The sequence below is a fragment of the Narcine bancroftii genome, chromosome 2 (genome assembly GCF_036971445.1).
Source record: "Narcine bancroftii isolate sNarBan1 chromosome 2, sNarBan1.hap1, whole genome shotgun sequence".
In the NCBI taxonomy this organism is placed as follows: domain Eukaryota; kingdom Metazoa; phylum Chordata; class Chondrichthyes; order Torpediniformes; family Narcinidae; genus Narcine; species Narcine bancroftii.
In genome coordinates, this window is record NC_091470.1 from 163,335,215 (window position 1) to 163,349,931 (window position 14,717).

The 14,717-nt window shown below is 44.3% G+C and overlaps 1 long non-coding RNA gene across 3 annotated transcripts in view; it reads right to left on the reverse strand.

Annotated features, from left to right (window-relative positions):
- LOC138752502 (uncharacterized) overlaps positions 1 to 14,717 on the reverse strand; it is a 148,794-nt gene that overhangs the window by 66,541 nt on the left and 67,536 nt on the right. The window contains exon 4 of one of the 3 annotated variants that reach the window (XR_011350702.1): positions 1,902 to 2,052. The exons of the other annotated variants lie outside the window; for them this stretch is intronic. This is a non-coding gene — a long non-coding RNA (uncharacterized lncRNA). Of the gene's footprint in view, positions 1 to 1,901; positions 2,053 to 14,717 lie in introns of those variants that run through there. 3 annotated transcript variants of the gene reach the window in all.

Here is a 14,717-nt window from a genome sequence, read left to right on the forward strand (position 1 = left end):
AGTATAACTCTCTGATTTATGCCTTCAATAGATTTCACAGTCTTTCTGTTCAATCTTTTTGTCTCAGGGTGATATATACCTCCTGGTAGGCTCAATAGTTGCCATGGAATCATTTTAAACATCTTAGGCAGTTCACCGTGTTTACAGCCCCAGCAATTAATCTGAAGCTTTATTAAATTGCCTGATCTGCAAGTGTCTTCCTGGAACATTGGATTCTGAGAATAAGATTTTTTTTATTAAAAAGGATTAAAAAGTAACTTAAAAGTAATGCATTTTGTTTACATTGAAAAAGTGAAAGAACCTGCCTAGGAATTTAATTTCACCCTTTATTTTAGTGAGTTAAATGTGCTGAATATCACATCAGCTCCAAATCAGATCGGCTTCAGAAATTGGCCAAAAATGCGTTGGAAACCGAGCTATGCTGGTTCACACCCAGAGTCATGTGCTAAAATGGGACGCGCAGTTCTCCACAGGACCTTGCCCAGTTCAGTGCAGCTGGAAGCACTTGGCTCCTCTGCAGACTGAGAAAGGTGTCAGCCCTTAAAAGCACATTCAACCCTGCAGTCAGATCGCAGGAACACAAGTTATGGCTGCCAAGGGGGAAGGGGGAGACGACAGAGGAGAGGGAGTGAGCACCAAGGTTCATTCAATATGACATCAAAGTCCAAACAAACAAAATAGAATCAGGAGGATTGTCCTGTTAAGGGTGGGGGTGGAAAAAGGCCAGGAACCCAAATCACAGAAAATAGTTAGGTAAAATCGTGAATTGGCAGGCCTCACATTAGTTTGCCAATCATGAAACATGCAGTCTCAAGCAACCAGAAAATTCACTTATCTGGTATCTAACTATCCCAATAGATGCCAGATAACAAGGGTGTTACTGTGTACATAAAATCAAACTCACCTCTCACCATATTCTCACACACCCCCTCCTCTACTCCCCACCAGCTCTCAATACCCTGTCTTCTAAACCCACCCCCCACAAACTTTTGCAATTTCTGTGCAGACTTGCCCCTGGCCAACCAAAGAACCTGGTCTTGCTGCAGCTTGAATCTCTAAAGAATCGCCTTATACATCCCGTGAGTAGCTAGCTATCATTACCGAGCAGGGAGATGGCAGATTGCTGCTTCCACTGGACAGTGTGGTGACCCCATTTACAATTTCATATTCCTTCAGGAGAAAAAGGATGCATCACGTGAGCAGGTTACTGCTCTTACACCCATCAACAGATTGCTTTTCTCCACGAGAAGAGGGTCACCTCTTGCGTGCAGACCAGTGTTTATAAGAGCAGAGAAATGATGCAAGAAATCTTATCACTTCAACAGGAGCATTGATACTGTCCCAAACCCTGCTCACATTGTCTTCATCCCAATAGTTCACCCCAAACGTCTTCTTGCAGTTTGTGCTGGGAGATGAACATAAGAAATAGGAGGAGTCGGCCATCTTTCCCATCAAGGCTGCTCCACCATTCAATGAGATCATAGGCTTATCTCCACCTCTCTGCCTCCCCCCATATGTACATAGGGGAATGCCTCTGCAAAAACCTATCCAACCTGGTCTTAAAATATATTTACTGAGGTAACCGCCACTGCTTGGATGGGAAGTGAATTTGACAGATTTGCCACTCTCTAGGATAAGCAGTTCCTCCTCATCTCAATCCTGAATCTACTAAGAAGAGTGATTCAACCTGGGGGTAAGATTGACAATAGGGAGCAAAGATCTGTAATGAACCATCCCACCTCAGGGACTGGATGTTGAAGCAATGGTAAAGATATCAAAATGTCAGCAGATCTTCCACTGTCTAAGAAGATCATGGTGTCAAGGCCACCAATCACTTTCACTCTGGTAGATCAGACAAGCAGTTTCTTCACCTCTATAATGTCATTTGATGGCTTGTCAAATTAGACAGGGGAAGGGGACAGAGATCAGCATTTTATTTGGTCATTGTTCACTTGACATCCTTCCTCCAGGATATTCCTTCAACCGGTTCATAGCAGGAGCTGTTGGCTTAACTAGGACAACACTTCCTCTTTGATCAATCACTGTGAAGACCTTTAAATGAAAGGGATTGGCTTTGTCAAACTATGCAGAAAACAGTAGACCTCAAATCTGCATAGAAGGGTGTAAAATTTTACTGGAAAATATTACAACTTTTGATGCTTGCATTTCTGAATTTTTATCTATCGTAACCCATTTTTCTTAAAACATTTCCTCATTATGCAGAGATTTTAAAAAAAATATACAGCACAGTAACAGGCCCTTTTAACCCATGAGCCCAGGCCACCAAAATTAACCTACAACCCTCATACGCTTTGGAGGGTGGGAGGAAACCGAAGCAGCCGGGGGAAGACCCAGACAGACACAGGGAGAATGTACAAACAGTGATGGATTCAAATGAGTGACATTGGTGTGGCATCTGATAGTATTACTGCAGACCCTGCCATTTCTCACCTGGATAGGTCATCAATGGAGTGCTTCCAAATAAAAACCAATAGGCTCTTTCATACAGTACAAAAAAAAACCCCACGCTAAAGGCAGAGATTCTCTACCCTTGCATCGGGAGACTTGCCTCCATGAGAGTGCCTTGGCTGGCTGCAAGGGGCCAATTACAATCCCTCTTGGGGGAGGGATATCAGCAGTAGAGCGCTGTGTTCCACCACCCTTCACGAAAGCGAGGTTGCTGCAAGCGGCTGGCCAGGGGGTAGGCTGATGATGTCGCAGGGGTGTCATCACCTGCGACCCATCTCACTCACCCCTCTCCCTCCATGATGCCAACAACAGTCACCCCCACCTCCAGAGGCTCCAGATGATGTACCGCTCTGAATAAAAGCGGCACTGGAGCAGCCTTTTAGGGTCACTCCCCTCTGCAGCCAGCCTTGAAGCAGAGGGACCCATGAGTAAATAAGATAGCATCTAAATCCTGATTTCTTTTTCTATTTGTATAGTCAGTTCGTTAACATTTCTGCATTTGTGTACATGTATCTTCTTGAGTGGAGTATTTTTGCACTGCCCAAAAGTGGTAACTCTCCCTCGCCCGCCAGTAAAGGAATCTCAGGGTTGCATGTCATGTCACATGCACACTGGGAATAAATCTGAATTCTAGCATTCTTAGCTTCAGAACGTGCCATGAACTTTGGAAAGTTTTCACCAGCCAACAGCAAGTTCAGAAGCTGCCCAATCCAAGTTCTCAATGTCAACATTGTCCTACATTGACCCAAATTTAAGGGAACGTGGCGTGTAACTAACTGTCCCATGAATAATAATAATTGGGACAAAAGCTCCAGTTTAACTTGGTGGAAGGAGGAAATGAACGCTGTCTGAAATTGTGATGTAATTAAGTGGATGACCTACGCTGGGAAAAATTATTTCATCGGAATTGGACAAATAGTGTTTTGCTTAGAAATTATTGTTAGCTTGAACTGCTCTGACTTAAAATGCTTGAGCAAGGCCTGATGAGTCCTACTCTGAGTTTTAAAGTTTTACAGTTTAAAAAAAAATTAATAATGTGGATACCATCTAACAGGCCCATCTGGCCCACAAGTCTATGCTGCCCATTTAAGCTGCAACCCCTGTACATTTTGAAGAGTGGATGGAAACCCACGCAGATACAGGGAGAATATAGAAACTCCCTACAGACAGCACCTGATGCGAACCCAGTTCTCTTGTTCTGTAAGTAGCAGACACTAACCACTACACTAACCTTGGAGCCCAAGTTAACCTCAAGTCTATTAACATATCTTAAAAATTGAACCGTGAACTTTTAAGTAATTATTCTGAGTGAAAAGTCCAGGGGAGAAGACTATGAGAATAAAGAAAACTTCAAGGGGACAACACCAAGATAGAGTCTAAGAGGGGAAAACAGATGAGAAATTTGTACATTTCTTCTAACAGAAAGAACACATAGTTAGATGTTGAACAGGACTAAATTAAGGTCTCCATTTGGTTAGAAAGATTTAGTTTTACTCATTTTCCTGAGAACCCCCACACACAACCTGTTGCTATGTTGCCCAATACAACAGCCACAAAGTCCATATAAATAACAGGAGACAAAAAGCCATCCTATAATTAGTTAAAGAATGAACTTACAAAATGAAGTGCAGATGTTCTCCAATTTCCAGTCAAATAATTTTTAAATTCAAATCAAAGAATGATTTGCTGGAGGATGCAAGAAACCCTTTAAACAACCACTTCTGTCCTAGATCCCAAAGAAGTTCAGTGGAAGATGCATTGAACCATTTTTAGACTGGGACATGTCAACCCAGCCCACAAACTTATAGCTTAACAACAAACAAACTAAACCATTGCTCCCTAATCTGTTGCTTTATTGACCATCCAATCAAATTCAAATATTAAACTATCCAATGAAACCAAAGCTCAGACAATCTGCTTGATTACAGATCAGCTGTAACACAATTAGATAATTGCCTTCATTTCCTTCCTATTTTACAATTTAAATTACATTTCCAGGGAAGGAAAATCAGAAACAATATCATTCCTAATGTTTCATAGTTAGTATCTTTTCATTCAAATAATGTGTTATGCTATTTGAGCTGCAAGTTGCCTTTTTGAATGTGAATAAACGTTGTGCTCTTTGTGTCAGATAATAAATTGATTGCACAATTATTTACATCAGTCCACAAATGATAAAGTTACTCCTTAAAAAGACTTTTGCTGTCCCAATGAGTTGTCGACACATCTAATGGCCTCCAGTGGTTTTCAAACCGCCCTCCTAAACTCACATTCAGGAGGAAGTCAGGGGAACATGACCCAGTGGTCAAGAGGGTCAAAAACTTCAAATTCCTGAGTGGCAACATCTCTGAAGATCTGTCCTGGAGCTTCCTCGTTGATGCAATCACAAAGAAGGCCCGCCAGCGACTGTACTTTGTGAGGTGTCTAAGGAGATTCGGTATGTCACCGAAGACTCTTGTAAATGTCAACAGGCTTGGAGAGCGTTCTGGCTGGTTTTATCACTTCCTGGTATGGTGACGCGAACCCTCAGGACAAGAATGAACTCCAGAGGTTTGTTAACTCGGCCTGTGACATCACAGGCACCAGACTCCACTCCATCGAGGACATCTTCATGAGGCGGTGTCTTAAAAAAGCAGCCTCTGTCCTCAAGGAACCCCACCGCCCAGGCCATGCCCTCTTCGCTCTGCTGCCATCAGGGAAAAGGTACCGGAGCCTAAAGACGAGCACTCAGCGGCACAAGGACAGCTTCTACCCGGCTGCCATCAGATTCCCGAATGATCAATGAACGAAAGACACCGCTTTACTTTCCATCAACTATTATTTTTATTTTTTTATATAGTGATAGTTATAGTAATGTTTTAAGATGGTTATATGAATGTTTACACTTGGTGGTGCAGCAACATCAAAATTCAGCATCTATAGGACACAACCAACTGGGCTCTTCATCGGGTTTAACCACAGGCAAGCGCCTAAATAAAAAAAGTGGGGGGAAGGTGAAGGAGCACAGGCCAACTGGTAAGAGGGAAAAAGAGAAGAAGGCTGAGAGTAGGGAGTGGGCTGAGAGTAGCTCTGATTGGAGAAGAAAGAAGGAGGTGGCGTTGGGGCTGGAAGACAGGAGACAAAGCCCTGACTCCATGTCTTTTTTTTACACCCACAGTGCGCAATTTTCTCTCAGGATCTTCATCCATTTTTACCTTGAATGTAGATGAAGTCTCAGTCTCTCTGGTAAAGACCTTAATCTCCAGCATTCAGTCTTCGCGTGGTCAATGAACAAGCTCCAATGCAAAGGTATTATCCTGAAACATTAACTCAGTGGGAAGGCTCAGTAACTGGAAGGCTACATGCAGCAGGTTCTTTAAACATTTGTGTTGGTTGTTCAGCCTTTCAATGATCTGGCCTTCAAGTAGGATCCATGATTAAGAAATTTGCTGATCATCACAAAAAGCCACAGGGAATTCTGGGCAGGTGAAGAGAGAGTGACAACTGGAATTCAGCACAGAAAGGCATAACACAATGCATTTGGGAGGGAAATCCAGGCAAGGCAATGATATATGGCAGGATACTCTGTTGTGTAGAGGAACAGAGGGATCTTCCATTGCTTCCTGAAGAAAATTACTTTGGAATTTGGTGCAATAAGAGGACGTTCAGTCATTTTAAATTCTATCTACAGGTTAGCTGTAATGTAGACAATCAAATGAGCCTCAAGAGACCGTCTGCTTCATACTGATTTCACACAACACACAAACGGGACCTTTGATATATCATGCCTTTTCAGAAAATACTTTTAGGATCTTTATGGATAATTTCACCCAAATAACTGTTGCCAATAACATAAAGTTGATCACCACCTTATGGAATCTCTTGTATTGTGCTGGGTTCTAAATCTTGACAAAATGGATGTGTGAAATTAAAGTTATGTTATATCAATTGGTTCGGAAGCATTGGATAAGTTTAAAGCTTCCCACAACTTTCATCCCAATGACTCCTTGCAGCCAAATTAAGCATATTCATCCACCAAAAATAGGCCTCTCCTATCTACACTCAGATTCAGATTTCTTGTCAGAGTACATGACATCAGCTACAACCCTGAGATTCTTTTTTCTGTGGGCATGGAAGAATTACCACTAATTGGTAGTGCAAAAAAACTGTACACAGCATGTACATGTAAACAAATAAAAGAACCGTGAAAAGATAATGAATGTAAACAAACTGTGCAATATGTCGAGAATTTTAAAAAATCAAATGCACCAGTAAGAGGCCTTAAATGTGTCCCTGATTGAGTTTGTTGTTGAGGAGTCTGATGGTGGATGGGGAGCACCTGTTCCTGAACCTGGTGGTGCATAGACAAATGAGAGAGGTACAAATTTGGTTAATTCTAAACATTTTGCTCAACTGTAGTCTATTTTATTTAATTATTCTCATTTTTCAACAAATTATCTCTCGGCTCCCTCTCTCTTTGGGAAAGAGACATTGTGTTTCTTGCAAAAAAAACACACACACTCAAAGCTGGAAATGCTCAGGAGGTCAAGCAGTGACCTTTATATAACAAAGGTAAAAATACATAACCGACGTTTCAGGCTTGAGCCCTTCATCAAGGTATGGGAGAATTTCAGTAGGCATCCGAACAAAAGAGTCGGGGGGGGGGGGAAAGAGGGGTGGTCGCAAGTCAGGAGGAGTTAGGTGGAGAAGGGAGGGGGAGGGGACAGCAGAGATCAAGGGGAGGAGGGATGGCTTGGTGAAGGGAGGGAGAAGAACTGAAAAATGGAAGAGGGAGAAGAGGAAACCAGAAAATTTGATACTAATTCCATCTGCCTGGAGAGAGCCCAGAGAGAAATGTTGTTTCTCCAATTTACGGGTGGTCTTGGGGGGATAGTGCATAAGGCTATGAATGGACGCGAGTTAGAAAACTGAAATGGTCTCCGTTACTGTAGCAGATGGAGCGAAGGTGCTCAGTGAAGCGATATCCCAATTTACGCCCAGTCTCTCCGATATAGAGAAGGCCACAAAGGAAGCACTTGATACAGTAAATCGGTGATGTGGATACGTAAGTGGTGTTGCTTCACTTGAAAGACCTTTTTGGGTCGCCGGACCCAGGTGGGGGAGGAGGCATGGGCGCAAATATTGGACCTCTTGCAGCCACACAGAAAGGTTCCAGGGGGACAATTGGTGTGGAGTATTGAGTGCACGAGGGGTCACGGAAGGCAGAGGGAGGAGGAGAAGGAAAAATGTATCTGGTGGTGGGGCCCAATTCTGGAGGATATTGTGTTGGGATGCGGAGGCTGGTGGAGTGGTAAGTGAGGAAGAAGGGGGAGTTTTATGTTTATTATGTTTGGGGGCAGAGGGGGTCAGGGCAGATGAGTAGGAAGTGGAGGAGATGCAAGTGAGGACTGAGTTGATGGTGGTGGAGGGGAAGCCACGTTTGTGGAAGAAGGCAGATATTTCGGATGATCTGGACTGGAAGACCTCATCTTAGGAGCAGATGCGAGAGAGGCGGAGAAATTGAGAGAAGGAGATAGAATCCTGGCAGGGGACAGGATGTGAGGAAGTGCAGTCAAAGTAGTTGTGGGAGTTAGTGAGTTTGCAATATATGTTGGTGGAAACCTTGTCTCTCGAGATGGAGACAAAGAGATCCAGGAAGGGAATAGTGTTGAGAGATGGACCAGCTGAGTTTGAGATTAGGGTAGCTGCGAAGTGGATAAAGTTGACAAGCTCATCAGAGGTGCGTGAGGCAGCAGCCCCGATGTAGTCATCAATATACCAGAGGAAGGGTGGAGGGGTCTTGCCTGTGTAGGCTTGCAGCATGAATTGCTCCACAAAGCCCACAAACAGGTAGGCATATCTGGGACCCATGCGAGTACTCATGGCTACTCCTTTGATATGAAGGAAGTGAGACCGGTTGAAGGAAGAGTTGTTTAAGGTGAGGACAAGTTCTGCCAGGCAGAGGAGGGTGGTACCAGAGGGTGACTGGTCAGGTCTCTTGTCCTGAAATAAGCAAAGTGCTTTAAGATATGTGGTGATATGTTTCCTCCATTGTATATAGTTATGATTGACTACTGTATATATGGAGCTGGCCCGCCCACTGATGTCTCATACCCTATGACTCCTCCCCCATGGTCCTGGGCCATAAATGTCTCCCTTCCCATTATTCCTACTCCTGGATCCAGGCCAGCAAGGTTCTTCTGTATATTAAAGCCTATCGTTCCCTCAGCCTAGTCTTGGTGGTTACTGGAAGTGCACTGACAAAAGGCAAAGGAGGAAAAACCCAACACCCAACCCCAACCAACCAATTTTCCCCTGCAACCGCTGCAATCGTGTCTGCCTGTCCCGCATCGGACTTGTCAGCCACAAACGAGCCTGCAGCTGACGTGGACTTTTTACCCCCTCCATAAATCTTCGTCCGCGAAGCCAAGCCAAAGAAGAAGAAGACTACAAAATTATAACTTGAGGAAGAAGTATGACATGTTCATTGAAATATGCCAACCATATCTTGGGCATACAGTGCACAGATATGATCCATATCCACCACCACCTGCTCCCCAAGTAATAAGAACCAAATAGTCCCACCAGGTCAATAAAGAAGAGAGTGAATTGGGGTTGTGGCACAGACGTGTATTTTAATTTTAATTTTTATTATTTACCATTTACCTTTTTCAGTTTATTTAACACCCGGGGTTCTTAAACTTTGAGGAAGGTCATAGATCCGTCAATGCTAGGCTGTATTTCTTATGTTATTGTGTTTGTGTAAGTTGAGGGAATGGGGCAAAGAGAACAAGGGGAAGGGGAGGGAAAAAAATACTGGATTCTAAATTATATTGCGTGGCAATAAAATGTTTTGTATTGTTTGTTTGTTTGTATTTGCATGAGTTTTTGAAAATAAAATATTTAAAAAAAGACTTTCCGTACGGAGGATAGAAGTATGAGGTGATTGGACATCCATTGTGAAGCGGTCCAGTTTGGGGAATCATTGAGGAGATGGAGGGCATGAGAGATATCGCAGATGTAGGTGTGGAGGGATTGGATCGGGGAGTAAAGGTAGTCATAGTAGATGAAGCTAGTTCAGTGGGACAAGAGCAGGCAGAAACTATGGGTGGGGATGGGGAACAGTGAGGATGGCGGCCGTACACAGGGGAGGTGACCAGAGGTAATAAGGTTGGAGTTGGTGTTGAAGACAGTGCTTGATGTGCCATGGTGGGGTCCTGTGGGAGGGGTAAATAGGAGGAGGTATCTGAGAGCAGTCATCTGGCCGTAGCAAAGTAGAGGTCAGTGCCCCAGACCACAACTGTGGCGTCCTTGTCTGGATTTGATGGTGAGCTTGGGATTGTTGTGGAGAGAGTGGAGGGCAGAACGTTCAGAGGAAGTAAGATTAGAATACGAGAGGGGAGTGGTGAAGTTGATGTCTCGACGGCGGTTGGAGGTAAAAAGGTCCAGAGCGAGCAGCTGGCCAGGAGGAGGGAGGCAGCTTAAAATGGGAGAAAGGGTGGATGTGGAACTGAGCCTAGAGGCGGAGGCAACAGAAGAAATGTTCAGCATCGTGATATGCGAGGAACTCATTAAGGTGGGGGCTAGAGGTGGACGAAGGTGGGGCCTTTGCTGTGGACCCAGCGCTCCGACTCAGTGAGAGGAAGGTCAGAGGGGATAGTAAAGTCCAAGCAGGGTCAGAGTGGGAATCGGGGAGGTCAGAGGATGGATGGAGATGGAGGGGGGTGAGGTGGAAGGTTGACAGGGGGAGGAAGAAGGTTGTGGAGGTCAGAGGGGAGAAGGAGGAGGAGGATGGGGAGGTCAGAGGAGGGGAAGAGGGTAGGCATGGAAAACAGAGAGGAGGGAGATGAGGAGGTTGAGAGGGGGAGGAGTAATAGGTGTAGGGGGATGGGGAAGGGTCAGGAGTAGTGAAGGGGATGAGTGAGTGGGATCCAACAGTGAGATCAGGACTATAGTGGAAGTCTATGTCAGGAATCATGTGGTTGGAGTCAGCATGGGGAGTTCCAGTCCAAGGGCGGCCAGGGCTCAGGTGGGAGTCGGAGGCAACATTCTGTTTCTTGTTCCTTTCATCACCTCTTTACTCTGGCACTTAGAGGCTTGTCAAATAAGGTGGGGGAAGGGGACAGGGATCAACATTTTATTTGATCATTTCCCATTTGACATCCTTTCTCCATTTCCGGAGTCTGTGTATCGTTTCAGTGTTTGTGGTTTTTCTCTCTTTTTTGCAAGTGTTCCCATATTAAAATCACATGTTAGTTTGGATTGAGGACTCTTCAAGCCTCAGTACTAATCAGACACTGCTCATTACAGAACCAGATGGGCATCTGTCTTTTCCAAGGGACTTTCCACTGATGTGAAAAGGACATGCATACAGAGAACCAAATAGCATTGAGTTAGGAGCAGGTCTCACAGTCACACCTGGAATTCAAAATCAACATAATGTCCTGATTAACAGTACCACTATTCTCCCCATGTCTGTGTGAGTTTTCTCTGGGTACTCTGGTTTCCTCCCACATTCCAAAATCATAGGGGGTTAGTTGGTCACATGAGCATATTTGAAAGGCACGGGCTTGAGGGCCGGAAGGGCCTGTTGCCGTGCTGTATCTCCAAAATATTTTTTTTAGTTAAAAATTAACACCATGGCTGTGGTTATTACCTAAAAAGGAGGCTTGCTCCATTTCGCTTCCAGTCAGATTCTGCATCACGGAAGTAGGACAATTCACCCATGCTGACCACTTTGTCATCCCATCTGCTAGCATTTGGGCCACATCCCTCGATAACATTTGGATGTCCAAATCTCCCTGCACCTGTCCAAATGACTCTAAAACATTGTAACTGCACCCACCTCCACCTTTTCCTCTGGTCGCCACCACTCTCAAAGACCTGCCTCTCAGGCCCTCTTTAAAATGTTCCCCTCTCACCGTGAAACGATGTCTCTTGTTTTAGACCTCTCTACCCTGGGGAAAAGACTGTGACAATCCAAATTATTTATGCCCTCGTGCTTGTATAAATCTCTGTCAGGTCACCACACCGGGGAAAATAGCCCCAGCCTATTCAATCTCTCTTTCTCCTTCTATCACAAGCCCTCTAATCCCAGGAACATTGACATGAATCTTTTCTGCACCCACTCTATCTTAATCAACTGTAGTATGTCAACCAGAAATGCATACAGTATTCCAGGTGCAATTTCACCAGTATCTTGAACAGCTGTAACATGATGTCTCAACTCTTATACCAAATGCCCCCTCCAATGAAAGCAGGTGTATCATATGCCTTCTTCATCACCTTCCATACCCGCGGCACCATTTTTAGAGGAACATGGTACTCGGTCTCTCTGTTCTACAACATTCCTGCTCATCCTGCTCTGTTTTAACTTTCAAAATGTATCACACTACACTTATCCAGGTTACATTCCATCTGCCATTCTTTGGTTCACTTACCCGTTGCTTTAGATTTTGTTGTAGCCTTAGACAACTTTCTTCTCTGGCAACCACACCATCAATTTTGATGTCATTGGGAAAACTTACTGATTATGCCACTCAAATCGTTAATGTGCATAACCAAATGACAGTGGACCAAGCACAAATCTCCAAGCTAGAAGACAACCCTCCACTGCAACTCTCCATTTCCTTCCTCCAAACTGATTTTGTGGACATTAGGGCATAGAACATTTCAGGACAGTATAGTCCCTTTGGCCCACAATATTGTGCCAACCTATACAAACCTATTCAACAATCTAAACCTTCCTTATCTCACGCCCACTTTTTTTGCATTTATGTGCCTGTTCAAGGGTTTTTTAAATGTCCCAATTGTTTCAGCCTCCACCACTATCCCTGTGAATGCATTCCAGGCACTCGCTTTTCTTTGTGTGATATTTCCCCTGACATCTTCCTTAACCATTTCTCCCCTCTCCAAAGATGTCCTCTGGCGTTGGCTGCACTCGCCCTGGGAGAAAAAGGTGCTGTTTGTCCCCCCAATCTATGCCTCTCAAAATCTTGTAGATCACTATTAAGTTACCTCTCATCCTTCAAAGAGAAACCCATAGCTATGTCAACGTTGCCTCATAAGACACACTGACCAGTCCAGGCAACATTGCTTTAACTTTATAAATATGCACATTTCAATAGCTTCCCCTTGCAGTTTCTTCCAGGTACTGACTACCCTCAGAGTAAAATGTTACCCTCTGAAATCTCTCGCCTCTGACGATTATCCTTTGCCTTACCTGCCAAGGATATCTAATGTCCTCTTCGCCCTACTGATTCCCTCCATACACCTCAAGGCATTTGCTTGATTCCAGCTGCCTGTACATGACAAATATCTCCTATTTTTCCAGACCAATGTCTCAATATCCCTGCCCCTCATTCTACAATCATCCAGCTGACTGTGGATCTCATGTGACCTCACCTTCCAGACCAGCCTATCAAGAGGAATCTTGTCAAAACCCTTGCTAAATGTCATGTAGACAATATCTGTCACCCTACCCTTTTGGTCAGCTCTTCAAAAAACACCATCAAATTCCTGAAATGCAACTACACATGCACAAATCCACGCTAACAATCACTAATCAGTCCATGCCTTTCCAAATGCAGGTGGATCCCGTATCTCAGAATCCTATCCAGTAACTTTCCCACCACTGATGTCAGGCTCACTGGCTTGCAATACTTTGGCTTGTCTTTGCAGCTCTTCTGGAACAAACAAAGGCAATACATTGGCCACCTTCTTCCAGGACCTCACCTGTGGTTAAAGAAGGCGGCATGGTTGATGTAATGGTTAGTGGAACACTGTTACAGTGCCAGTGACCAGGACCAGGGTTTGAATCCAGCACCGTCTCTAAGGAGTTGGTATAATCTCCCCTTGACTGTGTAGTGCTCCAGTTTCCTCCCACCGTTCAAATCTTGCCGGGGGTTGTAGGTCAATTGGGTGTAATTGGGCGGCATTGGCTCGTGGGCCAAAAGGGCCTATTACCGTGCTGTATGTCTAAATTAAAAACTAAAAATCTCAGCCCCTGCAATTTATTTTATTTTCCAACAATGATTTAGTATACATTTGGTCTGGCCCCAAGAAATGATTGACCTTCATGCACTTCAACACTGTCAGCACCTCAGCTGTCATAATGACAGGACATTGTTCTTCTCTTCCTGAACTCTCTAGCATCCATGAGCACAGATAATAAATATTCATTTAAGACCCCACTCTGGGGTCAGAGGTGGGTGCCTGGAATACATTACTTGGGATACTGGTGGAGGCAGGTATAATAGTGATGTTGAAAAGACTTACTTCGGCAAATGGATGTAAGAAAAATAGAGGGTTATGGATGTGAGCTAGGGAAGGGTCAGATTGTTGTGGAGTAGGTTTTGGGGCAGCACGGTTGACGTAATGGTTAGCGCCACATGGTTACAGTGCCAACGATTGGGACTGCGGTTCAAATCCCGCGCTGTCTGCTTGTATGTTCTCCCCATGTCTGCGTGGGTTTTCTCTGGTTTCTTCCACTGTTTGAAATGTCGGGGGGGTTGTAGGTTAATAGGATGAGGATGAAATTAATGGTACGGGCTCGTGGGCCGAAAGGGCCTGAATGTATGTCTAAATTTGCATCTCAAAAAAAATAGGTTTACATAGGTTGTCACAACATTACGGGTTGAAGGCCCTATACTGTGTAATGTTCTATGTCCATCTATCCTCTGTAGTTCCGGATACAGAAGACCACAATGATCCTCAAGGTGACCTAGAATCTCTCTTGCAACCCTTTTTCGATTGATATACTTGGAGAACCTCTGACGATTATCCTTTGCCTTACCTGCCAAGGATATTTAATGTCCTCATCGCCCTACTGATTCCCTCCATACACCTCAAGGCATTATCTTGATTCCAGCTGCCTGTACATGACAAATATCTCCTATTTTTCCAGACCAATGTCTCAATATCCCTCCTTAGCCAGAGTTCCCTAATTCTTCCAGATCTGTCCTTCTCTCTAACAGGAGCACGTTGACCCCGAACTAGAGAACTAGAATATAAAAGCAAAGATTTAATACTGAAGCTTTACAAAGCATTGGTCAGACCTTATTTGGAATATTGTGATCAGTTTTGGGGGCCATATCAGAGGAAGGTTGTGCTGGTATTGGAGAGGGCCCAGAAGAGGTTTGTGAGAATGATTCCAAGCATGAAAAGTTTTTCATGGCTCTGGTCTGTATTCACTGAGGGGGAAATCTCATCGACACCTACTGAATATTGAAGTGGCTGGATAGAGTGGATGTGGAGAAGATGTTCTCAGT